Source organism: Lissotriton helveticus, chromosome 6 (assembly GCF_964261635.1).
Source record: "Lissotriton helveticus chromosome 6, aLisHel1.1, whole genome shotgun sequence".
Classification (NCBI taxonomy): Eukaryota; Metazoa; Chordata; class Amphibia; order Caudata; family Salamandridae; genus Lissotriton; species Lissotriton helveticus.
In genome coordinates, this window is record NC_136067.1 from 1,087,651,494 (window position 1) to 1,087,676,472 (window position 24,979).

Consider the following 24,979-nt stretch of genomic DNA (forward strand, 5'->3'; position numbering starts at 1 on the left):
CCGTGGTCCTATTACTGCAGCTCTACCGTGGAACAACTGCTGGATGAGTCCTGCTGGAGAATATTGAACCTACATTAAGTCTGAGGTAAATAAGAATACCACAGGAACATAATGAAAAAGAGACCTACAACCCTTCCGAGCCAGATAGGAGTCGAACCTACAATCTTCTGATCCGTAGTCAGACGCGTTATCCATTGCGCCACTGGCCCTATGTATTTACACCTATCTTGTTGTCCTTAAGAGGGCTAGAAAGCGTGTGTGTGTGTGTGTGTGTGTGTGTGTGTGTGAAGGCACAAGGAAACCCATCTGACCACCTGAAAGTCTGTTCTATGAGGTTTTCCTAAGTTGTACAAAGGACTTTAGGAGAAGGAAGGACCTAAAAGCTAGGCAAAATGGTCCTAGATCCAAGAATATCTTTTAGATCAGGCTCAGTTTCTTAAATACTCTGGGTTAACATAATCAGCTCCAGGTCTGTGTGGGGCTGAGCTTGTGAACTCCTTAGTAAGTAGGCGGGTACAACAAAAGGGAGTTTAATATTACAATAGGGGTTAAAATTCAGACACCTTGTCGTAGGCTCACCTTGTCCAGGGACCCAAGCATGCTGCCTTTCCACACTCAGAGCACTTCACCTAACCTACTGTGCAGCTGTTTCGCCTTTAATATCAAAGTTCCACAGGCAGCGTGATGTCACAATGCTCCTTGTCTGTAGCCCAAACCATGAGCCTTTGCAACCCTGGCATAATCTACATACTTACGGTGTGTGAAGTCTTGGACCACGAATGCAGTGAAGAATAATGGATTGCTACTCTTCATACATTTTTGCCCATTGGCTCAGATTTGAATGCTTACTGGCCATCTGAGCATCTCTGCCAGGCCACCCTATGTCTAGAGACTGTGGATTTAGAGAGTTTATAAACATTGTCAGTTCATCAATAAAGTGTGCTCGCTTCGGCAGCACATATACTAAAATTGGAACGATACAGAGAAGATTAGCATGGCCCCTGCGCAAGGATGACACGCAAATTCGTGAAGCGTTCCATATTTTTAACAGCTTTTAGGAGAGAAATCTTCTTTGTTTTCAAGACTTATTGAAATAATAAAGCAGGTTCCAGTCCTGTGTCATGTAATATGTATTTTTAAATTGTCTCTCCTCAACATTTTTAATGTATTTGCCTTGCAGTAAAGAAGGTGCGCTCTATGTCCAGCAGCATTTTACAAGGAAGCCTGCTGGACTTCTGGGACTTTTCTTTCTCTTTTTCAGCCTCCCTGTCATTATTCTTCACCACCTCCAAATCTATACTGCTGCTAGTGATGAGTTGCTTTGTGGGAAGCAGGATAAAGAGAAGGGCAGGGCCTATGCAAATGATGGCCTCAGGGATGCCTGGGAGTCCCTTTTCAGCAGTACTGTTAAAATCTGCCTTGCAACCAGATTGGTCGGGTATGCTGAAAAACACCACGCCAGATTGGGCACCAGGTCTCTAGGCGCTTGGAGGACATATTGGGTCTACATCCCTAAGTTTCTGAGGTCCAAGAAATGTTCACCCTCCGCCCTAATAGAGAGGTCTTGGCCGATCGTGGCCGATCGTGGCTGAGAGGGGAAGAAGGTAGCAGGGCAAGATGCTCATGGTTCTTCTCTAATAATGGACCAACTTCCTCTCTCTCCTTAACTGTGGTTCTGCCTGGCTACTGGGGCTACCAGTTGTAAGCCTGCAGCCCACAAGGAGTTGGTTTGTCCCTCTCACAAATGTAAATGGGTAAGCATTCAATTGCACACACCTGCCTGCGTCCACAGACCCTCGCGCGCACACACACTTTTGTCAACAAGCTTTTTTATGTAGTTAATAGAATCAGGGACCCATGTTGAAATACAAAAGCAGCACACCACGTGACGGCCGTCATGTAGAGTCCAGCAGCAAATGGGAAACGTTTAACTAGCCGTGGTCCCATTACTGCAGCTCTACCGTGGAACAACTGCTGGATGAGTCCTGCTGGAGAATATTGAACCTACATTAAGTCTGAGGTAAATAAGAATACCACAGGAACATAATGAAAAAGAGACCTACAACCCTTCCGAGCCAGATAGGAGTCGAACCTACAATCTTCTGATCCGTAGTCAGACGCGTTATCCATTGCGCCACTGGCCCTATGTATTTGCACCTATCTTTTTGTCCTTAAGAGGGCTAGAAAGCGTGTGTGTGTGTGTGTGTGTGTGTGTGTGTGTGAAGGCACAAGGAAACCCATCTGACCACCTGAAAGTCTGTTCTATGAGGTTTTCCTAAGTTGTACAAAGGACTTTAGGAGAAGGAAGGACCTAAAAGCTAGGCAAAATGGTCCTAGATCCAAGAAAATCTTTTAGATCAGGCTCAGTTTCTTAAATACTCTGGGTTAACATAATCAGCTCCAGGTCTGTGTGGGGCTGAGCTTGTGAACTCCTTAGTAAGTAGGCGGGTACAACAAAAGGGAGTTTAATATTACAATAGGGGTTAAAATTCAGACACCTTGTCGTAGGCTCACCTTGTCCAGGGACCCAAGCATGCTGCCTTTCCACACTCAGAGCACTTCACCTAACCTACTGTGCAGCTGTTTCGCCTTTAATATCAAAGTTCCACAGGCAGCGTGATGTCACAATGCTCCTTGTCTGTAGCCCAAACCATGAGCCTTTGCAACCCTGGCATAATCTACATACTTACGGTGTGTGAAGTCTTGGACCACGAATGCAGTGAAGAATAATGGATTGCTACTCTTCATACATTTTTGCCCATTGGCTCAGATTTGAATGCTTACTGGCCATCTGAGCATCTCTGCCAGGCCACCCTATGTCTAGAGACTGTGGATTTAGAGAGTTTATAAACATTGTCAGTTCATCAATACAGTGTGCTCGCTTCGGCAGCACATATACTAAAATTGGAACGATACAGAGAAGATTAGCATGGCCCCTGCGCAAGGATGACACGCAAATTCGTGAAGCGTTCCATATTTTTAACAGCTTTTAGGAGAGAAATCTTCTTTGTTTTCAAGACTTATTGAAATAATAAAGCAGGTTCCAGTCCTGTGTCATGTAATATGTATTTTTAAATTGTCTCTCCTCAACATTTTTAATGTATTTGCCTTGCAGTAAAGAAGGTGCGCTCTATGTCCAGCAGCATTTTACAAGGAAGCCTGCTGGACTTCTGGGACTTTTCTTTCTCTTTTTCAGCCTCCCTGTCATTATTCTTCACCACCTCCAAATCTATACTGCTGCTAGTGATGAGTTGCTTTGTGGCAAGCAGGATAAAGAGAAGGGCAGGGCCTATGCAAATGATGGCCTCAGGGATGCCTGGGAGTCCCTTTTCAGCAGTACTGTTAAAATCTGCCTTGCAACCAGATTGGTCGGGTATGCTGAAAAACACCACGCCAGATTGGGCACCAGGTCTCTAGGCGCTTGGAGGACATATTGGGTCTACATCCCTAAGTTTCTGAGGTCCAAGAAATGTTCACCCTCCGCCCTAATAGAGAGGTCTTGGCCGATCGTGGCCGATCGTGGCCGAGAGGGGAAGAAGGTAGCAGGGCAAGATGCTCATGGTTCTTCTCTAATAATGGACCAACTTCCTCTCTCTCCTTAACTGTGGTTCTGCCTGGCTACTGGGGCTACCAGTTGTAAGCCTGCAGCCCACAAGGAGTTGGTTTGTCCCTCTCACAAATGTAAATGGGTAAGCATTCAATTGCACACACCTGCCTGCGTCCACAGACCCTCGCGCGCACACACAATTTTGTCAACAAGCTTTTTTATGTAGTTAAGAGAATCAGGGACCCATGTTGAAATACAAAAGCAGCACACCACGTGACGGCCGTCATGTAGAGTCCAGCAGCAAATGGGAAACGTTTAACTAGCCGTGGTCCTATTACTGCAGCTCTACCGTGGAACAACTGCTGGATGAGTCCTGCTGGAGAATATTGAACCTACATTAAGTCTGAGGTAAATAAGAATACCACAGGAACATAATGAAAAAGAGACCTACAACCCTTCCGAGCCAGATAGGAGTCGAACCTACAATCTTCTGATCCGTAGTCAGACGCGTTATCCATTGCGCCACTGGCCCTATGTATTTACACCTATCTTGTTGTCCTTAAGAGGGCTAGAAAGCGTGTGTGTGTGTGTGTGTGTGTGTGTGTGTGTGAAGGCACAAGGAAACCCATCTGACCACCTGAAAGTCTGTTCTATGAGGTTTTCCTAAGTTGTACAAAGGACTTTAGGAGAAGGAAGGACCTAAAAGCTAGGCAAAATGGTCCTAGATCCAAGAATATCTTTTAGATCAGGCTCAGTTTCTTAAATACTCTGGGTTAACATAATCAGCTCCAGGTCTGTGTGGGGCTGAGCTTGTGAACTCCTTAGTAAGTAGGCGGGTACAACAAAAGGGAGTTTAATATTACAATAGGGGTTAAAATTCAGACACCTTGTCGTAGGCTCACCTTGTCCAGGGACCCAAGCATGCTGCCTTTCCACACTCAGAGCACTTCACCTAACCTACTGTGCAGCTGTTTCGCCTTTAATATCAAAGTTCCACAGGCAGCGTGATGTCACAATGCTCCTTGTCTGTAGCCCAAACCATGAGCCTTTGCAACCCTGGCATAATCTACATACTTACGGTGTGTGAAGTCTTGGACCACGAATGCAGTGAAGAATAATGGATTGCTACTCTTCATACATTTTTGCCCATTGGCTCAGATTTGAATGCTTACTGGCCATCTGAGCATCTCTGCCAGGCCACCCTATGTCTAGAGACTGTGGATTTAGAGAGTTTATAAACATTGTCAGTTCATCAATAAAGTGTGCTCGCTTCGGCAGCACATATACTAAAATTGGAACGATACAGAGAAGATTAGCATGGCCCCTGCGCAAGGATGACACGCAAATTCGTGAAGCGTTCCATATTTTTAACAGCTTTTAGGAGAGAAATCTTCTTTGTTTTCAAGACTTATTGAAATAATAAAGCAGGTTCCAGTCCTGTGTCATGTAATATGTATTTTTAAATTGTCTCTCCTCAACATTTTTAATGTATTTGCCTTGCAGTAAAGAAGGTGCGCTCTATGTCCAGCAGCATTTTACAAGGAAGCCTGCTGGACTTCTGGGACTTTTCTTTCTCTTTTTCAGCCTCCCTGTCATTATTCTTCACCACCTCCAAATCTATACTGCTGCTAGTGATGAGTTGCTTTGTGGGAAGCAGGATAAAGAGAAGGGCAGGGCCTATGCAAATGATGGCCTCAGGGATGCCTGGGAGTCCCTTTTCAGCAGTACTGTTAAAATCTGCCTTGCAACCAGATTGGTCGGGTATGCTGAAAAACACCACGCCAGATTGGGCACCAGGTCTCTAGGCGCTTGGAGGACATATTGGGTCTACATCCCTAAGTTTCTGAGGTCCAAGAAATGTTCACCCTCCGCCCTAATAGAGAGGTCTTGGCCGATCGTGGCCGATCGTGGCTGAGAGGGGAAGAAGGTAGCAGGGCAAGATGCTCATGGTTCTTCTCTAATAATGGACCAACTTCCTCTCTCTCCTTAACTGTGGTTCTGCCTGGCTACTGGGGCTACCAGTTGTAAGCCTGCAGCCCACAAGGAGTTGGTTTGTCCCTCTCACAAATGTAAATGGGTAAGCATTCAATTGCACACACCTGCCTGCGTCCACAGACCCTCGCGCGCACACACACTTTTGTCAACAAGCTTTTTTATGTAGTTAATAGAATCAGGGACCCATGTTGAAATACAAAAGCAGCACACCACGTGACGGCCGTCATGTAGAGTCCAGCAGCAAATGGGAAACGTTTAACTAGCCGTGGTCCCATTACTGCAGCTCTACCGTGGAACAACTGCTGGATGAGTCCTGCTGGAGAATATTGAACCTACATTAAGTCTGAGGTAAATAAGAATACCACAGGAACATAATGAAAAAGAGACCTACAACCCTTCCGAGCCAGATAGGAGTCGAACCTACAATCTTCTGATCCGTAGTCAGACGCGTTATCCATTGCGCCACTGGCCCTATGTATTTGCACCTATCTTTTTGTCCTTAAGAGGGCTAGAAAGCGTGTGTGTGTGTGTGTGTGTGTGTGTGTGTGTGAAGGCACAAGGAAACCCATCTGACCACCTGAAAGTCTGTTCTATGAGGTTTTCCTAAGTTGTACAAAGGACTTTAGGAGAAGGAAGGACCTAAAAGCTAGGCAAAATGGTCCTAGATCCAAGAAAATCTTTTAGATCAGGCTCAGTTTCTTAAATACTCTGGGTTAACATAATCAGCTCCAGGTCTGTGTGGGGCTGAGCTTGTGAACTCCTTAGTAAGTAGGCGGGTACAACAAAAGGGAGTTTAATATTACAATAGGGGTTAAAATTCAGACACCTTGTCGTAGGCTCACCTTGTCCAGGGACCCAAGCATGCTGCCTTTCCACACTCAGAGCACTTCACCTAACCTACTGTGCAGCTGTTTCGCCTTTAATATCAAAGTTCCACAGGCAGCGTGATGTCACAATGCTCCTTGTCTGTAGCCCAAACCATGAGCCTTTGCAACCCTGGCATAATCTACATACTTACGGTGTGTGAAGTCTTGGACCACGAATGCAGTGAAGAATAATGGATTGCTACTCTTCATACATTTTTGCCCATTGGCTCAGATTTGAATGCTTACTGGCCATCTGAGCATCTCTGCCAGGCCACCCTATGTCTAGAGACTGTGGATTTAGAGAGTTTATAAACATTGTCAGTTCATCAATACAGTGTGCTCGCTTCGGCAGCACATATACTAAAATTGGAACGATACAGAGAAGATTAGCATGGCCCCTGCGCAAGGATGACACGCAAATTCGTGAAGCGTTCCATATTTTTAACAGCTTTTAGGAGAGAAATCTTCTTTGTTTTCAAGACTTATTGAAATAATAAAGCAGGTTCCAGTCCTGTGTCATGTAATATGTATTTTTAAATTTTCTCTCCTCAACATTTTTAATGTATTTGCCTTGCAGTAAAGAAGGTGCGCTCTATGTCCAGCAGCATTTTACAAGGAAGCCTGCTGGACTTCTGGGACTTTTCTTTCTCTTTTTCAGCCTCCCTGTCATTATTCTTCACCACCTCCAAATCTATACTGCTGCTAGTGATGAGTTGCTTTGTGGCAAGCAGGATAAAGAGAAGGGCAGGGCCTATGCAAATGATGGCCTCAGGGATGCCTGGGAGTCCCTTTTCAGCAGTACTGTTAAAATCTGCCTTGCAACCAGATTGGTCGGGTATGCTGAAAAACACCACGCCAGATTGGGCACCAGGTCTCTAGGCGCTTGGAGGACATATTGGGTCTACATCCCTAAGTTTCTGAGGTCCAAGAAATGTTCACCCTCCGCCCTAATAGAGAGGTCTTGGCCGATCGTGGCCGATCGTGGCTGAGAGGGGAAGAAGGTAGCAGGGCAAGATGCTCATGGTTCTTCTCTAATAATGGACCAACTTCCTCTCTCTCCTTAACTGTGGTTCTGCCTGGCTACTGGGGCTACCAGTTGTAAGCCTGCAGCCCACAAGGAGTTGGTTTGTCCCTCTCACAAATGTAAATGGGTAAGCATTCAATTGCACACACCTGCCTGCGTCCACAGACCCTCGCGCGCACACACACTTTTGTCAACAAGCTTTTTTATGTAGTTAAGAGAATCAGGGACCCATGTTGAAATACAAAAGCAGCACACCACGTGACGGCCGTCATGTAGAGTCCAGCAGCAAATGGGAAACGTTTAACTAGCCGTGGTCCTATTACTGCAGCTCTACCGTGGAACAACTGCTGGATGAGTCCTGCTGGAGAATATTGAACCTACATTAAGTCTGAGGTAAATAAGAATACCACAGGAACATAATGAAAAAGAGACCTACAACCCTTCCGAGCCAGATAGGAGTCGAACCTACAATCTTCTGATCCGTAGTCAGACGCGTTATCCATTGCGCCACTGGCCCTATGTATTTGCACCTATCTTGTTGTCCTTAAGAGGGCTAGAAAGCGTGTGTGTGTGTGTGTGTGTGTGTGTGTGTGTGTGAAGGCACAAGGAAACCCATCTGACCACCTGAAAGTCTGTTCTATGAGGTTTTCCTAAGTTGTACAAAGGACTTTAGGAGAAGGAAGGACCTAAAAGCTAGGCAAAATGGTCCTAGATCCAAGAAAATCTTTTAGATCAGGCTCAGTTTCTTAAATACTCTGGGTTAACATAATCAGCTCCAGGTCTGTGTGGGGCTGAGCTTGTGAACTCCTTAGTAAGTAGGCGGGTACAACAAAAGGGAGTTTAATATTACAATAGGGGTTAAAATTCAGACACCTTGTCGTAGGCTCACCTTGTCCAGGGACCCAAGCATGCTGCCTTTCCACACTCAGAGCACTTCACCTAACCTACTGTGCAGCTGTTTCGCCTTTAATATCAAAGTTCCACAGGCAGCGTGATGTCACAATGCTCCTTGTCTGTAGCCCAAACCATGAGCCTTTGCAACCCTGGCATAATCTACATACTTACGGTGTGTGAAGTCTTGGACCACGAATGCAGTGAAGAATAATGGATTGCTACTCTTCATACATTTTTGCCCATTGGCTCAGATTTGAATGCTTACAGGCCATCTGAGCATCTCTGCCAGGCCACCCTATGTCTAGAGACTGTGGATTTAGAGAGTTTATAAACATTGTCAGTTCATCAATACAGTGTGCTCGCTTCGGCAGCACATATACTAAAATTGGAACGATACAGAGAAGATTAGCATGGCCCCTGCGCAAGGATGACACGCAAATTCGTGAAGCGTTCCATATTTTTAACAGCTTTTAGGAGAGAAATCTTCTTTGTTTTCAAGACTTATTGAAATAATAAAGCAGGTTCCAGTCCTGTGTCATGTAATATGTATTTTTAAATTGTCTCTCCTCAACATTTTTAATGTATTTGCCTTGCAGTAAAGAAGGTGCGCTCTATGTCCAGCAGCATTTTACAAGGAAGCCTGCTGGACTTCTGGGACTTTTCTTTCTCTTTTTCAGCCTCCCTGTCATTATTCTTCACCACCTCCAAATCTATACTGCTGCTAGTGATGAGTTGCTTTGTGGCAAGCAGGATAAAGAGAAGGGCAGGGCCTATGCAAATGATGGCCTCAGGGATGCCTGGGAGTCCCTTTTCAGCAGTACTGTTAAAATCTGCCTTGCAACCAGATTGGTCGGGTATGCTGAAAAACACCACGCCAGATTGGGCACCAGGTCTCTAGGCGCTTGGAGGACATATTGGGTCTACATCCCTAAGTTTCTGAGGTCCAAGAAATGTTCACCCTCCGCCCTAATAGAGAGGTCTTGGCCGATCGTGGCCGATCGTGGCTGAGAGGGGAAGAAGGTAGCAGGGCAAGATGCTCATGGTTCTTCTCTAATAATGGACCAACTTCCTCTCTCTCCTTAACTGTGGTTCTGCCTGGCTACTGGGGCTACCAGTTGTAAGCCTGCAGCCCACAAGGAGTTGGTTTGTCCCTCTCACAAATGTAAATGGGTAAGCATTCAATTGCACACACCTGCCTGCGTCCACAGACCCTCGCGCGCACACACACTTTTGTCAACAAGCTTTTTTATGTAGTTAAGAGAATCAGGGACCCATGTTGAAATACAAAAGCAGCACACCACGTGACGGCCGTCATGTAGAGTCCAGCAGCAAATGGGAAACGTTTAACTAGCCGTGGTCCTATTACTGCAGCTCTACCGTGGAACAACTGCTGGATGAGTCCTGCTGGAGAATATTGAACCTACATTAAGTCTGAGGTAAATAAGAATACCACAGGAACATAATGAAAAAGAGACCTACAACCCTTCCGAGCCAGATAGGAGTCGAACCTACAATCTTCTGATCCGTAGTCAGACGCGTTATCCATTGCGCCACTGGCCCTATGTATTTGCACCTATCTTGTTGTCCTTAAGAGGGCTAGAAAGCGTGTGTGTGTGTGTGTGTGTGTGTGTGTGTGTGTGAAGGCACAAGGAAACCCATCTGACCACCTGAAAGTCTGTTCTATGAGGTTTTCCTAAGTTGTACAAAGGACTTTAGGAGAAGGAAGGACCTAAAAGCTAGGCAAAATGGTCCTAGATCCAAGAAAATCTTTTAGATCAGGCTCAGTTTCTTAAATACTCTGGGTTAACATAATCAGCTCCAGGTCTGTGTGGGGCTGAGCTTGTGAACTCCTTAGTAAGTAGGCGGGTACAACAAAAGGGAGTTTAATATTACAATAGGGGTTAAAATTCAGACACCTTGTCGTAGGCTCACCTTGTCCAGGGACCCAAGCATGCTGCCTTTCCACACTCAGAGCACTTCACCTAACCTACTGTGCAGCTGTTTCGCCTTTAATATCAAAGTTCCACAGGCAGCGTGATGTCACAATGCTCCTTGTCTGTAGCCCAAACCATGAGCCTTTGCAACCCTGGCATAATCTACATACTTACGGTGTGTGAAGTCTTGGACCACGAATGCAGTGAAGAATAATGGATTGCTACTCTTCATACATTTTTGCCCATTGGCTCAGATTTGAATGCTTACAGGCCATCTGAGCATCTCTGCCAGGCCACCCTATGTCTAGAGACTGTGGATTTAGAGAGTTTATAAACATTGTCAGTTCATCAATACAGTGTGCTCGCTTCGGCAGCACATATACTAAAATTGGAACGATACAGAGAAGATTAGCATGGCCCCTGCGCAAGGATGACACGCAAATTCGTGAAGCGTTCCATATTTTTAACAGCTTTTAGGAGAGAAATCTTCTTTGTTTTCAAGACTTATTGAAATAATAAAGCAGGTTCCAGTCCTGTGTCATGTAATATGTATTTTTAAATTGTCTCTCCTCAACATTTTTAATGTATTTGCCTTGCAGTAAAGAAGGTGCGCTCTATGTCCAGCAGCATTTTACAAGGAAGCCTGCTGGACTTCTGGGACTTTTCTTTCTCTTTTTCAGCCTCCCTGTCATTATTCTTCACCACCTCCAAATCTATACTGCTGCTAGTGATGAGTTGCTTTGTGGGAAGCAGGATAAAGAGAAGGGCAGGGCCTATGCAAATGATGGCCTCAGGGATGCCTGGGAGTCCCTTTTCAGCAGTACTGTTAAAATCTGCCTTGCAACCAGATTGGTCGGGTATGCTGAAAAACACCACGCCAGATTGGGCACCAGGTCTCTAGGCGCTTGGAGGACATATTGGGTCTACATCCCTAAGTTTCTGAGGTCCAAGAAATGTTCACCCTCCGCCCTAATAGAGAGGTCTTGGCCGATCGTGGCCGATCGTGGCTGAGAGGGGAAGAAGGTAGCAGGGCAAGATGCTCATGGTTCTTCTCTAATAATGGACCAACTTCCTCTCTCTCCTTAACTGTGGTTCTGCCTGGCTACTGGGGCTACCAGTTGTAAGCCTGCAGCCCACAAGGAGTTGGTTTGTCCCTCTCACAAATGTAAATGGGTAAGCATTCAATTGCACACACCTGCCTGCGTCCACAGACCCTCGCGCGCACACACACTTTTGTCAACAAGCTTTTTTATGTAGTTAAGAGAATCAGGGACCCATGTTGAAATACAAAAGCAGCACACCACGTGACGGCCGTCATGTAGAGTCCAGCAGCAAATGGGAAACGTTTAACTAGCCGTGGTCCTATTACTGCAGCTCTACCGTGGAACAACTGCTGGATGAGTCCTGCTGGAGAATATTGAACCTACATTAAGTCTGAGGTAAATAAGAATACCACAGGAACATAATGAAAAAGAGACCTACAACCCTTCCGAGCCAGATAGGAGTCGAACCTACAATCTTCTGATCCGTAGTCAGACGCGTTATCCATTGCGCCACTGGCCCTATGTATTTGCACCTATCTTGTTGTCCTTAAGAGGGCTAGAAAGCGTGTGTGTGTGTGTGTGTGTGTGTGTGTGTGTGTGAAGGCACAAGGAAACCCATCTGACCACCTGAAAGTCTGTTCTATGAGGTTTTCCTAAGTTGTACAAAGGACTTTAGGAGAAGGAAGGACCTAAAAGCTAGGCAAAATGGTCCTAGATCCAAGAAAATCTTTTAGATCAGGCTCAGTTTCTTAAATACTCTGGGTTAACATAATCAGCTCCAGGTCTGTGTGGGGCTGAGCTTGTGAACTCCTTAGTAAGTAGGCGGGTACAACAAAAGGGAGTTTAATATTACAATAGGGGTTAAAATTCAGACACCTTGTCGTAGGCTCACCTTGTCCAGGGACCCAAGCATGCTGCCTTTCCACACTCAGAGCACTTCACCTAACCTACTGTGCAGCTGTTTCGCCTTTAATATCAAAGTTCCACAGGCAGCGTGATGTCACAATGCTCCTTGTCTGTAGCCCAAACCATGAGCCTTTGCAACCCTGGCATAATCTACATACTTACGGTGTGTGAAGTCTTGGACCACGAATGCAGTGAAGAATAATGGATTGCTACTCTTCATACATTTTTGCCCATTGGCTCAGATTTGAATGCTTACAGGCCATCTGAGCATCTCTGCCAGGCCACCCTATGTCTAGAGACTGTGGATTTAGAGAGTTTATAAACATTGTCAGTTCATCAATACAGTGTGCTCGCTTCGGCAGCACATATACTAAAATTGGAACGATACAGAGAAGATTAGCATGGCCCCTGCGCAAGGATGACACGCAAATTCGTGAAGCGTTCCATATTTTTAACAGCTTTTAGGAGAGAAATCTTCTTTGTTTTCAAGACTTATTGAAATAATAAAGCAGGTTCCAGTCCTGTGTCATGTAATATGTATTTTTAAATTGTCTCTCCTCAACATTTTTAATGTATTTGCCTTGCAGTAAAGAAGGTGCGCTCTATGTCCAGCAGCATTTTACAAGGAAGCCTGCTGGACTTCTGGGACTTTTCTTTCTCTTTTTCAGCCTCCCTGTCATTATTCTTCACCACCTCCAAATCTATACTGCTGCTAGTGATGAGTTGCTTTGTGGCAAGCAGGATAAAGAGAAGGGCAGGGCCTATGCAAATGATGGCCTCAGGGATGCCTGGGAGTCCCTTTTCAGCAGTACTGTTAAAATCTGCCTTGCAACCAGATTGGTCGGGTATGCTGAAAAACACCACGCCAGATTGGGCACCAGGTCTCTAGGCGCTTGGAGGACATATTGGGTCTACATCCCTAAGTTTCTGAGGTCCAAGAAATGTTCACCCTCCGCCCTAATAGAGAGGTCTTGGCCGATCGTGGCCGATCGTGGCTGAGAGGGGAAGAAGGTAGCAGGGCAAGATGCTCATGGTTCTTCTCTAATAATGGACCAACTTCCTCTCTCTCCTTAACTGTGGTTCTGCCTGGCTACTGGGGCTACCAGTTGTAAGCCTGCAGCCCACAAGGAGTTGGTTTGTCCCTCTCACAAATGTAAATGGGTAAGCATTCAATTGCACACACCTGCCTGCGTCCACAGACCCTCGCGCGCACACACACTTTTGTCAACAAGCTTTTTTATGTAGTTAAGAGAATCAGGGACCCATGTTGAAATACAAAAGCAGCACACCACGTGACGGCCGTCATGTAGAGTCCAGCAGCAAATGGGAAACGTTTAACTAGCCGTGGTCCTATTACTGCAGCTCTACCGTGGAACAACTGCTGGATGAGTCCTGCTGGAGAATATTGAACCTACATTAAGTCTGAGGTAAATAAGAATACCACAGGAACATAATGAAAAAGAGACCTACAACCCTTCCGAGCCAGATAGGAGTCGAACCTACAATCTTCTGATCCGTAGTCAGACGCGTTATCCATTGCGCCACTGGCCCTATGTATTTGCACCTATCTTGTTGTCCTTAAGAGGGCTAGAAAGCGTGTGTGTGTGTGTGTGTGTGTGTGTGTGTGTGTGAAGGCACAAGGAAACCCATCTGACCACCTGAAAGTCTGTTCTATGAGGTTTTCCTAAGTTGTACAAAGGACTTTAGGAGAAGGAAGGACCTAAAAGCTAGGCAAAATGGTCCTAGATCCAAGAAAATCTTTTAGATCAGGCTCAGTTTCTTAAATACTCTGGGTTAACATAATCAGCTCCAGGTCTGTGTGGGGCTGAGCTTGTGAACTCCTTAGTAAGTAGGCGGGTACAACAAAAGGGAGTTTAATATTACAATAGGGGTTAAAATTCAGACACCTTGTCGTAGGCTCACCTTGTCCAGGGACCCAAGCATGCTGCCTTTCCACACTCAGAGCACTTCACCTAACCTACTGTGCAGCTGTTTCGCCTTTAATATCAAAGTTCCACAGGCAGCGTGATGTCACAATGCTCCTTGTCTGTAGCCCAAACCATGAGCCTTTGCAACCCTGGCATAATCTACATACTTACGGTGTGTGAAGTCTTGGACCACGAATGCAGTGAAGAATAATGGATTGCTACTCTTCATACATTTTTGCCCATTGGCTCAGATTTGAATGCTTACAGGCCATCTGAGCATCTCTGCCAGGCCACCCTATGTCTAGAGACTGTGGATTTAGAGAGTTTATAAACATTGTCAGTTCATCAATACAGTGTGCTCGCTTCGGCAGCACATATACTAAAATTGGAACGATACAGAGAAGATTAGCATGGCCCCTGCGCAAGGATGACACGCAAATTCGTGAAGCGTTCCATATTTTTAACAGCTTTTAGGAGAGAAATCTTCTTTGTTTTCAAGACTTATTGAAATAATAAAGCAGGTTCCAGTCCTGTGTCATGTAATATGTATTTTTAAATTGTCTCTCCTCAACATTTTTAATGTATTTGCCTTGCAGTAAAGAAGGTGCGCTCTATGTCCAGCAGCATTTTACAAGGAAGCCTGCTGGACTTCTGGGACTTTTCTTTCTCTTTTTCAGCCTCCCTGTCATTATTCTTCACCACCTCCAAATCTATACTGCTGCTAGTGATGAGTTGCTTTGTGGGAAGCAGGATAAAGAGAAGGGCAGGGCCTATGCAAATGATGGCCTCAGGGATGCCTGGGAGTCCCTTTTCAGCAGTACTGTTAAAATCTGCCTTGCAACCAGATTGGTCGGGTATGCTGAAAAACACCACGCCAGATTGGGCACCAGGTCTCTAGGCGCTTGGAGGACATATTGGGTCTACATCCCTAAGTTTCTGAGGTCCAAGAAATGTTCACCCTCCGCCCTAATAGAGAGGTCTTGGCCGATCGTGGCCGATCGTGGCTGAGAGGGGAAGAAGGTAGCAGGGCAAGATGCTCATGGTTCTTCTCTAATAATGGACCAACTTCCTCTCTCTCCTTAACTGTGGTTCTGCCTGGCTACTGGGGCTACCAGTTGTAAGCCTGCAGCCCACAAGGAGTTGGTTTGTCCCTCTCACAAATGTAAATGGGTAAGCATTCAATTGCACACACCTGCCTGCGTCCACAGACCCTCGCGCGCACACACACTTTTGTCAACAAGCTTTTTTATGTAGTTAAGAGAATCAGGGACCCATGTTGAAATACAAAAGCAGCACACCACGTGACGGCCGTCATGTAGAGTCCAGCAGCAAATGGGAAACGTTTAACTAGCCGTGGTCCCATTACTGCAGCTCTACCGTGGAACAACTGCTGGATGAGTCCTGCTGGAGAATATTGAACCTACATTAAGTCTGAGGTAAATAAGAATACCACAGGAACATAATGAAAAAGAGACCTACAACCCTTCCGAGCCAGATAGGAGTCGAACCTACAATCTTCTGATCCGTAGTCAGACGCGTTATCCATTGCGCCACTGGCCCTATGTATTTGCACCTATCTTTTTGTCCTTAAGAGGGCTAGAAAGCGTGTGTGTGTGTGTGTGTGTGTGTGTGTGTGTGAAGGCACAAGGAAACCCATCTGACCACCTGAAAGTCTGTTCTATGAGGTTTTCCTAAGTTGTACAAAGGACTTTAGGAGAAGGAAGGACCTAAAAGCTAGGCAAAATGGTCCTAGATCCAAGAAAATCTTTTAGATCAGGCTCAGTTTCTTAAATACTCTGGGTTAACATAATCAGCTCCAGGTCTGTGTGGGGCTGAGCTTGTGAACTCCTTAGTAAGTAGGCGGGTACAACAAAAGGGAGTTTAATATTACAATAGGGGTTAAAATTCAGACACCTTGTCGTAGGCTCACCTTGTCCAGGGACCCAAGCATGCTGCCTTTCCACACTCAGAGCACTTCACCTAACCTACTGTGCAGCTGTTTCGCCTTTAATATCAAAGTTCCACAGGCAGCGTGATGTCACAATGCTCCTTGTCTGTAGCCCAAACCATGAGCCTTTGCAACCCTGGCATAATCTACATACTTACGGTGTGTGAAGTCTTGGACCACGAATGCAGTGAAGAATAATGGATTGCTACTCTTCATACATTTTTGCCCATTGGCTCAGATTTGAATGCTTACAGGCCATCTGAGCATCTCTGCCAGGCCACCCTATGTCTAGAGACTGTGGATTTAGAGAGTTTATAAACATTGTCAGTTCATCAATACAGTGTGCTCGCTTCGGCAGCACATATACTAAAATTGGAACGATACAGAGAAGATTAGCATGGCCCCTGCGCAAGGATGACACGCAAATTCGTGAAGCGTTCCATATTTTTAACAGCTTTTAGGAGAGAAATCTTCTTTGTTTTCAAGACTTATTGAAATAATAAAGCAGGTTCCAGTCCTGTGTCATGTAATATGTATTTTTAAATTGTCTCTCCTCAACATTTTTAATGTATTTGCCTTGCAGTAAAGAAGGTGCGCTCTATGTCCAGCAGCATTTTACAAGGAAGCCTGCTGGACTTCTGGGACTTTTCTTTCTCTTTTTCAGCCTCCCTGTCATTATTCTTCACCACCTCCAAATCTATACTGCTGCTAGTGATGAGTTGCTTTGTGGGAAGCAGGATAAAGAGAAGGGCAGGGCCTATGCAAATGATGGCCTCAGGGATGCCTGGGAGTCCCTTTTCAGCAGTACTGTTAAAATCTGCCTTGCAACCAGATTGGTCGGGTATGCTGAAAAACACCACGCCAGATTGGGCACCAGGTCTCTAGGCGCTTGGAGGACATATTGGGTCTACATCCCTAAGTTTCTGAGGTCCAAGAAATGTTCACCCTCCGCCCTAATAGAGAGGTCTTGGCCGATCGTGGCCGATCGTGGCTGAGAGGGGAAGAAGGTAGCAGGGCAAGATGCTCATGGTTCTTCTCTAATAATGGACCAACTTCCTCTCTCTCCTTAACTGTGGTTCTGCCTGGCTACTGGGGCTACCAGTTGTAAGCCTGCAGCCCACAAGGAGTTGGTTTGTCCCTCTCACAAATGTAAATGGGTAAGCATTCAATTGCACACACCTGCCTGCGTCCACAGACCCTCGCGCGCACACACACTTTTGTCAACAAGCTTTTTTATGTAGTTAAGAGAATCAGGGACCCATGTTGAAATACAAAAGCAGCACACCACGTGACGGCCGTCATGTAGAGTCCAGCAGCAAATGGGAAACGTTTAACTAGCCGTGGTCCCATTACTGCAGCTCTACCGTGGAACAACTGCTGGATGAGTCCTGCTGGAGAATATTGAACCTACATTAAGTCTGAGGTAAATAAGAATACCACAGGAACATAATGAAAAAGAGACCTACAACCCTTCCGAGCCAGATAGGAGTCGAACCTACAATCTTCTGATCCGTAGTCAGACGCGTTATCCATTGCGCCACTGGCCCTATGTATTTGCACCTATCTTTTTGTCCTTAAGAGGGCTAGAAAGCGTGTGTGTGTGTGTGTGTGTGTGTGTGTGTGTGAAGGCACAAGGAAACCCATCTGACCACCTGAAAGTCTGTTCTATGAGGTTTTCCTAAGTTGTACAAAGGACTTTAGGAGAAGGAAGGACCTAAAAGCTAGGCAAAATGGTCCTAGATCCAAGAAAATCTTTTAGATCAGGCTCAGTTTCTTAAATACTCTGGGTTAACATAATCAGCTCCAGGTCTGTGTGGGGCTGAGCTTGTGAACTCCTTAGTAAGTAGGCGGGTACAACAAAAGGGAGTTTAATATTACAATAGGGGTTAAAATTCAGACACCTTGTCGTAGGCTCACCTTGTCCAGGGACCCAAGCATGCTGCCTTTCCACACTCAGAGCACTTCACCTAACCTACTGTGCAGCTGTTTCGCCTTTAATATCAAAGTTCCACAGGCAGCGTGATGTCACAATGCTCCTTGTCTGTAGCCCAAACCATGAGCCTTTGCAACCCTGGCATAATCTACATACTTACGGTGTGTGAAGTCTTGGACCACGAATGCAGTGAAGAATAATGGATTGCTACTCTTCATACATTTTTGCCCATTGGCTCAGATTTGAATGCTTACTGGCCATCTGAGCATCTCTGCCAGGCCACCCTATGTCTAGAGACTGTGGATTTAGAGAGTTTATAAACATTGTCAGTTCATCAATACAGTGTGCTCGCTTCGGCAGCACATATACTAAAATTGGAACGATACAGAGAAGATTAGCATGGCCCCTGCGCAAGGATGACACGCAAATTCGTGAAGCGTTCCATATTTTTAACAGCTTTTAGGAGAGAAATCTTCTTTGTTTTCAAGACTTATTGAAATAATAAAGCAGGTTCCAGTCCTGTGTCATGTAATATGTATTTTTAAATTGTCTCTCCTCAACATTTTTAATGTATTTGCCTTGCAGTAAAGAAGGTGCGCTCTATGTCCAGCAGCATTTTACAAGGAAGCCTGCTGGACTTCTGGGACTTTTCTTTCTCTTTTTCAGCCTCCCTGTCATTATTCTTCACCACCTCCAAATCTATACTGCTGCTAGTGATGAGTTGCTTTGTGGCAAGCAGGATAAAGAGAAGGGCAGGGCCTATGCAAATGATGGCCTCAGGGATGCCTGGGAGTCCCTTTTCAGCAGTACTGTTAAAATCTGCCTTGCAACCAGATTGGTCGGGTATGCTGAAAAACACCACGCCAGATTGGGCACCAGGTCTCTAGGCGCTTGGAGGACATATTGGGTCTACATCCCTAAGTTTCTGAGGTCCAAGAAATGTTCACCCTCCGCCCTAATAGAGAGGTCTTGGCCGATCGTGGCCGATCGTGGCTGAGAGGGGAAGAAGGTAGCAGGGCAAGATGCTCATGGTTCTTCTCTAATAATGGACCAACTTCCTCTCTCTCCTTAACTGTGGTTCTGCCTGGCTACTGGGGCTACCAGTTGTAAGCCTGCAGCCCACAAGGAGTTGGTTTGTCCCTCTCACAAATGTAAATGGGTAAGCATTCAATTGCACACACCTGCCTGCGTCCACAGACCCTCGCGCGCACACACACTTTTGTCAACAAGCTTTTTTATGTAGTTAAGAGAATCAGGGACCCATGTTGAAATACAAAAGCAGCACACCACGTGACGGCCGTCATGTAGAGTCCAGCAGCAAATGGGAAACGTTTAACTAGCCGTGGTCCTATTACTGCAGCTCTACCGTGGAACAACTGCTGGATGAGTCCTGCTGGAGAATATTGAACCTACATTAAGTCTGAGGTAAATAAGAATACCACAGGAACATAATGAAAAAGAGACCTACAACCCTTCCGAGCCAGATAGGAGTCGAACCTACAATCTTCTGATCCGTAGTCAGACGCGTTATCCATTGCGCCACTGGCCCTATGTATTTGCACCTATCTTGTTGTCCTTAAGAGGGCTAGAAAGCGTGTGTGTGTGTGTGTGTGTGTGTGTGTGTGTGTGAAGGCACAAGGAAACCCATCTGACCACCTGAAAGTCTGTTCTATGAGGTTTTCCTAAGTTGTACAAAGGACTTTAGGAGAAGGAAGGACCTAAAAGCTAGGCAAAATGGTCCTAGATCCAAGAAAATCTTTTAGATCAGGCTCAGTTTCTTAAATACTCTGGGTTAACATAATCAGCTCCAGGTCTGTGTGGGGCTGAGCTTGTGAACTCCTTAGTAAGTAGGCGGGTACAACAAAAGGGAGTTTAATATTACAATAGGGGTTAAAATTCAGACACCTTGTCGTAGGCTCACCTTGTCCAGGGACCCAAGCATGCTGCCTTTCCACACTCAGAGCACTTCACCTAACCTACTGTGCAGCTGTTTCGCCTTTAATATCAAAGTTCCACAGGCAGCGTGATGTCACAATGCTCCTTGTCTGTAGCCCAAACCATGAGCCTTTGCAACCCTGGCATAATCTACATACTTACGGTGTGTGAAGTCTTGGACCACGAATGCAGTGAAGAATAATGGATTGCTACTCTTCATACATTTTTGCCCATTGGCTCAGATTTGAATGCTTACAGGCCATCTGAGCATCTCTGCCAGGCCACCCTATGTCTAGAGACTGTGGATTTAGAGAGTTTATAAACATTGTCAGTTCATCAATACAGTGTGCTCGCTTCGGCAGCACATATACTAAAATTGGAACGATACAGAGAAGATTAGCATGGCCCCTGCGCAAGGATGACACGCAAATTCGTGAAGCGTTCCATATTTTTAACAGCTTTTAGGAGAGAAATCTTCTTTGTTTTCAAGACTTATTGAAATAATAAAGCAGGTTCCAGTCCTGTGTCATGTAATATGTATTTTTAAATTGTCTCTCCTCAACATTTTTAATGTATTTGCCTTGCAGTAAAGAAGGTGCGCTCTATGTCCAGCAGCATTTTACAAGGAAGCCTGCTGGACTTCTGGGACTTTTCTTTCTCTTTTTCAGCCTCCCTGTCATTATTCTTCACCACCTCCAAATCTATACTGCTGCTAGTGATGAGTTGCTTTGTGGGAAGCAGGATAAAGAGAAGGGCAGGGCCTATGCAAATGATGGCCTCAGGGATGCCTGGGAGTCCCTTTTCAGCAGTACTGTTAAAATCTGCCTTGCAACCAGATTGGTCGGGTATGCTGAAAAACACCACGCCAGATTGGGCACCAGGTCTCTAGGCGCTTGGAGGACATATTGGGTCTACATCCCTAAGTTTCTGAGGTCCAAGAAATGTTCACCCTCCGCCCTAATAGAGAGGTCTTGGCCGATCGTGGCCGATCGTGGCTGAGAGGGGAAGAAGGTAGCAGGGCAAGATGCTCATGGTTCTTCTCTAATAATGGACCAACTTCTTCTCTCTCCTTAACTGTGGTTCTGCCTGGCTACTGGGGCTACCAGTTGTAAGCCTGCAGCCCACAAGGAGTTGGTTTGTCCCTCTCACAAATGTAAATGGGTAAGCATTCAATTGCACACACCTGCCTGCGTCCACAGACCCTCGCGCGCACACACACTTTTGTCAACAAGCTTTTTTATGTAGTTAAGAGAATCAGGGACCCATGTTGAAATACAAAAGCAGCACACCACGTGACGGCCGTCATGTAGAGTCCAGCAGCAAATGGGAAACGTTTAACTAGCCGTGGTCCCATTACTGCAGCTCTACCGTGGAACAACTGCTGGATGAGTCCTGCTGGAGAATATTGAACCTACATTAAGTCTGAGGTAAATAAGAATACCACAGGAACATAATGAAAAAGAGACCTACAACCCTTCCGAGCCAGATAGGAGTCGAACCTACAATCTTCTGATCCGTAGTCAGACGCGTTATCCATTGCGCCACTGGCCCTATGTATTTGCACCTATCTTTTTGTCCTTAAGAGGGCTAGAAAGCGTGTGTGTGTGTGTGTGTGTGTGTGTGTGTGTGAAGGCACAAGGAAACCCATCTGACCACCTGAAAGTCTGTTCTATGAGGTTTTCCTAAGTTGTACAAAGGACTTTAGGAGAAGGAAGGACCTAAAAGCTAGGCAAAATGGTCCTAGATCCAAGAAAATCTTTTAGATCAGGCTCAGTTTCTTAAATACTCTGGGTTAACATAATCAGCTCCAGGTCTGTGTGGGGCTGAGCTTGTGAACTCCTTAGTAAGTAGGCGGGTACAACAAAAGGGAGTTTAATATTACAATAGGGGTTAAAATTCAGACACCTTGTCGTAGGCTCACCTTGTCCAGGGACCCAAGCATGCTGCCTTTCCACACTCAGAGCACTTCACCTAACCTACTGTGCAGCTGTTTCGCCTTTAATATCAAAGTTCCACAGGCAGCGTGATGTCACAATGCTCCTTGTCTGTAGCCCAAACCATGAGCCTTTGCAACCCTGGCATAATCTACATACTTACGGTGTGTGAAGTCTTGGACCACGAATGCAGTGAAGAATAATGGATTGCTACTCTTCATACATTTTTGCCCATTGGCTCAGATTTGAATGCTTACTGGCCATCTGAGCATCTCTGCCAGGCCACCCTATGTCTAGAGACTGTGGATTTAGAGAGTTTATAAACATTGTCAGTTCATCAATACAGTGTGCTCGCTTCGGCAGCACATATACTAAAATTGGAACGATACAGAGAAGATTAGCATGGCCCCTGCGCAAGGATGACACGCAAATTCGTGAAGCGTTCCATATTTTTAACAGCTTTTAGGAGAGAAATCTTCTTTGTTTTCAAGACTTATTGAAATAATAAAGCAGGTTCCAGTCCTGTGTCATGTAATATGTATTTTTAAATTGTCTCTCCTCAACATTTTTAATGTATTTGCCTTGCAGTAAAGAAGGTGCGCTCTATGTCCAGCAGCATTTTACAAGGAAGCCTGCTGGACTTCTGGGACTTTTCTTTCTCTTTTTCAGCCTCCCTGTCATTATTCTTCACCACCTCCAAATCTATACTGCTGCTAGTGATGAGTTGCTTTGTGGGAAGCAGGATAAAGAGAAGGGCAGGGCCTATGCAAATGATGGCCTCAGGGATGCCTGGGAGTCCCTTTTCAGCAGTACTGTTAAAATCTGCCTTGCAACCAGATTGGTCGGGTATGCTGAAAAACACCACGCCAGATTGGGCACCAGGTCTCTAGGCGCTTGGAGGACATATTGGGTCTACATCCCTAAGTTTCTGAGGTCCAAGAAATGTTCACCCTCCGCCCTAATAGAGAGGTCTTGGCCGATCGTGGCCGATCGTGGCTGAGAGGGGAAGAAGGTAGCAGGGCAAAATGCTCATGGTTCTTCTCTAATAATGGACCAACTTCCTCTCTCTCCTTAACTGTGGTTCTGCCTGGCTACTGGGGCTACCAGTTGTAAGCCTGCAGCCCACAAGGAGTTGGTTTGTCCCTCTCACAAATGTAAATGGGTAAGCATTCAATTGCACACACCTGCCTGCGTCCACAGACCCTCGCGCGCACACACACTTTTGTCAACAAGCTTTTTTATGTAGTTAAGAGAATCAGGGACCCATGTTGAAATACAAAAGCAGCACACCACGTGACGGCCGTCATGTAGAGTCCAGCAGCAAATGGGAAACGTTTAACTAGCCGTGGTCCTATTACTGCAGCTCTACCGTGGAACAACTGCTGGATGAGTCCTGCTGGAGAATATTGAACCTACATTAAGTCTGAGGTAAATAAGAATACCACAGGAACATAATGAAAAAGAGACCTACAACCCTTCCGAGCCAGATAGGAGTCGAACCTACAATCTTCTGATCCGTAGTCAGACGCGTTATCCATTGCGCCACTGGCCCTATGTATTTGCACCTATCTTGTTGTCCTTAAGAGGGCTAGAAAGCGTGTGTGTGTGTGTGTGTGTGTGTGTGTGTGTGTGTGTGAAGGCACAAGGAAACCCATCTGACCACCTGAAAGTCTGTTCTATGAGGTTTTCCTAAGTTGTACAAAGGACTTTAGGAGAAGGAAGGACCTAAAAGCTAGGCAAAATGGTCCTAGATCCAAGAAAATCTTTTAGATCAGGCTCAGTTTCTTAAATACTCTGGGTTAACATAATCAGCTCCAGGTCTGTGTGGGGCTGAGCTTGTGAACTCCTTAGTAAGTAGGCGGGTACAACAAAAGGGAGTTTAATATTACAATAGGGGTTAAAATTCAGACACCTTGTCGTAGGCTCACCTTGTCCAGGGACCCAAGCATGCTGCCTTTCCACACTCAGAGCACTTCACCTAACCTACTGTGCAGCTGTTTCGCCTTTAATATCAAAGTTCCACAGGCAGCGTGATGTCACAATGCTCCTTGTCTGTAGCCCAAACCATGAGCCTTTGCAACCCTGGCATAATCTACATACTTACGGTGTGTGAAGTCTTGGACCACGAATGCAGTGAAGAATAATGGATTGCTACTCTTCATACATTTTTGCCCATTGGCTCAGATTTGAATGCTTACAGGCCATCTGAGCATCTCTGCCAGGCCACCCTATGTCTAGAGACTGTGGATTTAGAGAGTTTATAAACATTGTCAGTTCATCAATACAGTGTGCTCGCTTCGGCAGCACATATACTAAAATTGGAACGATACAGAGAAGATTAGCATGGCCCCTGCGCAAGGATGACACGCAAATTCGTGAAGCGTTCCATATTTTTAACAGCTTTTAGGAGAGAAATCTTCTTTGTTTTCAAGACTTATTGAAATAATAAAGCAGGTTCCAGTCCTGTGTCATGTAATATGTATTTTTAAATTGTCTCTCCTCAACATTTTTAATGTATTTGCCTTGCAGTAAAGAAGGTGCGCTCTATGTCCAGCAGCATTTTACAAGGAAGCCTGCTGGACTTCTGGGACTTTTCTTTCTCTTTTTCAGCCTCCCTGTCATTATTCTTCACCACCTCCAAATCTATACTGCTGCTAGTGATGAGTTGCTTTGTGGGAAGCAGGATAAAGAGAAGGGCAGGGCCTATGCAAATGATGGCCTCAGGGATGCCTGGGAGTCCCTTTTCAGCAGTACTGTTAAAATCTGCCTTGCAACCAGATTGGTCGGGTATGCTGAAAAACACCACGCCAGATTGGGCACCAGGTCTCTAGGCGCTTGGAGGACATATTGGGTCTACATCCCTAAGTTTCTGAGGTCCAAGAAATGTTCACCCTCCGCCCTAATAGAGAGGTCTTGGCCGATCGTGGCCGATCGTGGCTGAGAGGGGAAGAAGGTAGCAGGGCAAGATGCTCATGGTTCTTCTCTAATAATGGACCAACTTCCTCTCTCTCCTTAACTGTGGTTCTGCCTGGCTACTGGGGCTACCAGTTGTAAGCCTGCAGCCCACAAGGAGTTGGTTTGTCCCTCTCACA

The 24,979-nt window shown here is 45.6% G+C and overlaps 26 non-coding genes across 26 annotated transcripts; 13 read left to right on the forward strand and 13 right to left on the reverse strand.

Moving 5' to 3' along the window:
- Window positions 1-136: 136 nt before the first annotated feature.
- TRNAR-ACG (transfer RNA arginine (anticodon ACG)) lies at window positions 137-209 on the reverse strand. The gene has a single exon. It is a non-coding gene; the product is annotated as a tRNA-Arg (tRNA).
- A 730-nt stretch (window positions 210-939) lies between these two features.
- On the forward strand, window positions 940-1,046 carry LOC144764673 (U6 spliceosomal RNA). The gene has a single exon (XR_013596714.1). It is a non-coding gene; the product is annotated as a U6 spliceosomal RNA (small nuclear RNA).
- A 1,025-nt stretch (window positions 1,047-2,071) lies between these two features.
- Window positions 2,072-2,144, reverse strand: TRNAR-ACG (transfer RNA arginine (anticodon ACG)). The gene has a single exon. It is a non-coding gene; the product is annotated as a tRNA-Arg (tRNA).
- Window positions 2,145-2,874: 730 nt separating this feature from the next.
- Window positions 2,875-2,981, forward strand: LOC144764674 (U6 spliceosomal RNA). The gene has a single exon (XR_013596715.1). It is a non-coding gene; the product is annotated as a U6 spliceosomal RNA (small nuclear RNA).
- A 1,025-nt stretch (window positions 2,982-4,006) lies between these two features.
- On the reverse strand, window positions 4,007-4,079 carry TRNAR-ACG (transfer RNA arginine (anticodon ACG)). The gene has a single exon. It is a non-coding gene; the product is annotated as a tRNA-Arg (tRNA).
- Window positions 4,080-4,809: 730 nt separating this feature from the next.
- LOC144764675 (U6 spliceosomal RNA) lies at window positions 4,810-4,916 on the forward strand. The gene has a single exon (XR_013596716.1). It is a non-coding gene; the product is annotated as a U6 spliceosomal RNA (small nuclear RNA).
- Window positions 4,917-5,941: 1,025 nt separating this feature from the next.
- TRNAR-ACG (transfer RNA arginine (anticodon ACG)) lies at window positions 5,942-6,014 on the reverse strand. Its single transcript has one exon. It is a non-coding gene; the product is annotated as a tRNA-Arg (tRNA).
- Window positions 6,015-6,744: 730 nt separating this feature from the next.
- Window positions 6,745-6,851, forward strand: LOC144764676 (U6 spliceosomal RNA). The gene has a single exon (XR_013596717.1). It is a non-coding gene; the product is annotated as a U6 spliceosomal RNA (small nuclear RNA).
- A 1,025-nt stretch (window positions 6,852-7,876) lies between these two features.
- On the reverse strand, window positions 7,877-7,949 carry TRNAR-ACG (transfer RNA arginine (anticodon ACG)). Its single transcript has one exon. It is a non-coding gene; the product is annotated as a tRNA-Arg (tRNA).
- Window positions 7,950-8,681: 732 nt separating this feature from the next.
- On the forward strand, window positions 8,682-8,788 carry LOC144764677 (U6 spliceosomal RNA). Its single transcript, XR_013596718.1, has one exon. It is a non-coding gene; the product is annotated as a U6 spliceosomal RNA (small nuclear RNA).
- Window positions 8,789-9,813: 1,025 nt separating this feature from the next.
- On the reverse strand, window positions 9,814-9,886 carry TRNAR-ACG (transfer RNA arginine (anticodon ACG)). Its single transcript has one exon. It is a non-coding gene; the product is annotated as a tRNA-Arg (tRNA).
- A 732-nt stretch (window positions 9,887-10,618) lies between these two features.
- LOC144764678 (U6 spliceosomal RNA) lies at window positions 10,619-10,725 on the forward strand. The gene has a single exon (XR_013596719.1). It is a non-coding gene; the product is annotated as a U6 spliceosomal RNA (small nuclear RNA).
- A 1,025-nt stretch (window positions 10,726-11,750) lies between these two features.
- Window positions 11,751-11,823, reverse strand: TRNAR-ACG (transfer RNA arginine (anticodon ACG)). The gene has a single exon. It is a non-coding gene; the product is annotated as a tRNA-Arg (tRNA).
- A 732-nt stretch (window positions 11,824-12,555) lies between these two features.
- On the forward strand, window positions 12,556-12,662 carry LOC144764679 (U6 spliceosomal RNA). The gene has a single exon (XR_013596720.1). It is a non-coding gene; the product is annotated as a U6 spliceosomal RNA (small nuclear RNA).
- A 1,025-nt stretch (window positions 12,663-13,687) lies between these two features.
- Window positions 13,688-13,760, reverse strand: TRNAR-ACG (transfer RNA arginine (anticodon ACG)). Its single transcript has one exon. It is a non-coding gene; the product is annotated as a tRNA-Arg (tRNA).
- A 732-nt stretch (window positions 13,761-14,492) lies between these two features.
- Window positions 14,493-14,599, forward strand: LOC144764681 (U6 spliceosomal RNA). Its single transcript, XR_013596721.1, has one exon. It is a non-coding gene; the product is annotated as a U6 spliceosomal RNA (small nuclear RNA).
- Window positions 14,600-15,624: 1,025 nt separating this feature from the next.
- Window positions 15,625-15,697, reverse strand: TRNAR-ACG (transfer RNA arginine (anticodon ACG)). The gene has a single exon. It is a non-coding gene; the product is annotated as a tRNA-Arg (tRNA).
- A 730-nt stretch (window positions 15,698-16,427) lies between these two features.
- On the forward strand, window positions 16,428-16,534 carry LOC144764683 (U6 spliceosomal RNA). The gene has a single exon (XR_013596722.1). It is a non-coding gene; the product is annotated as a U6 spliceosomal RNA (small nuclear RNA).
- A 1,025-nt stretch (window positions 16,535-17,559) lies between these two features.
- Window positions 17,560-17,632, reverse strand: TRNAR-ACG (transfer RNA arginine (anticodon ACG)). Its single transcript has one exon. It is a non-coding gene; the product is annotated as a tRNA-Arg (tRNA).
- A 730-nt stretch (window positions 17,633-18,362) lies between these two features.
- On the forward strand, window positions 18,363-18,469 carry LOC144764684 (U6 spliceosomal RNA). Its single transcript, XR_013596723.1, has one exon. It is a non-coding gene; the product is annotated as a U6 spliceosomal RNA (small nuclear RNA).
- A 1,025-nt stretch (window positions 18,470-19,494) lies between these two features.
- TRNAR-ACG (transfer RNA arginine (anticodon ACG)) lies at window positions 19,495-19,567 on the reverse strand. The gene has a single exon. It is a non-coding gene; the product is annotated as a tRNA-Arg (tRNA).
- Window positions 19,568-20,299: 732 nt separating this feature from the next.
- On the forward strand, window positions 20,300-20,406 carry LOC144764685 (U6 spliceosomal RNA). Its single transcript, XR_013596724.1, has one exon. It is a non-coding gene; the product is annotated as a U6 spliceosomal RNA (small nuclear RNA).
- Window positions 20,407-21,431: 1,025 nt separating this feature from the next.
- On the reverse strand, window positions 21,432-21,504 carry TRNAR-ACG (transfer RNA arginine (anticodon ACG)). The gene has a single exon. It is a non-coding gene; the product is annotated as a tRNA-Arg (tRNA).
- Window positions 21,505-22,234: 730 nt separating this feature from the next.
- Window positions 22,235-22,341, forward strand: LOC144764686 (U6 spliceosomal RNA). Its single transcript, XR_013596725.1, has one exon. It is a non-coding gene; the product is annotated as a U6 spliceosomal RNA (small nuclear RNA).
- Window positions 22,342-23,366: 1,025 nt separating this feature from the next.
- Window positions 23,367-23,439, reverse strand: TRNAR-ACG (transfer RNA arginine (anticodon ACG)). The gene has a single exon. It is a non-coding gene; the product is annotated as a tRNA-Arg (tRNA).
- A 736-nt stretch (window positions 23,440-24,175) lies between these two features.
- On the forward strand, window positions 24,176-24,282 carry LOC144764687 (U6 spliceosomal RNA). Its single transcript, XR_013596726.1, has one exon. It is a non-coding gene; the product is annotated as a U6 spliceosomal RNA (small nuclear RNA).
- Window positions 24,283-24,979: the final 697 nt, after the last annotated feature.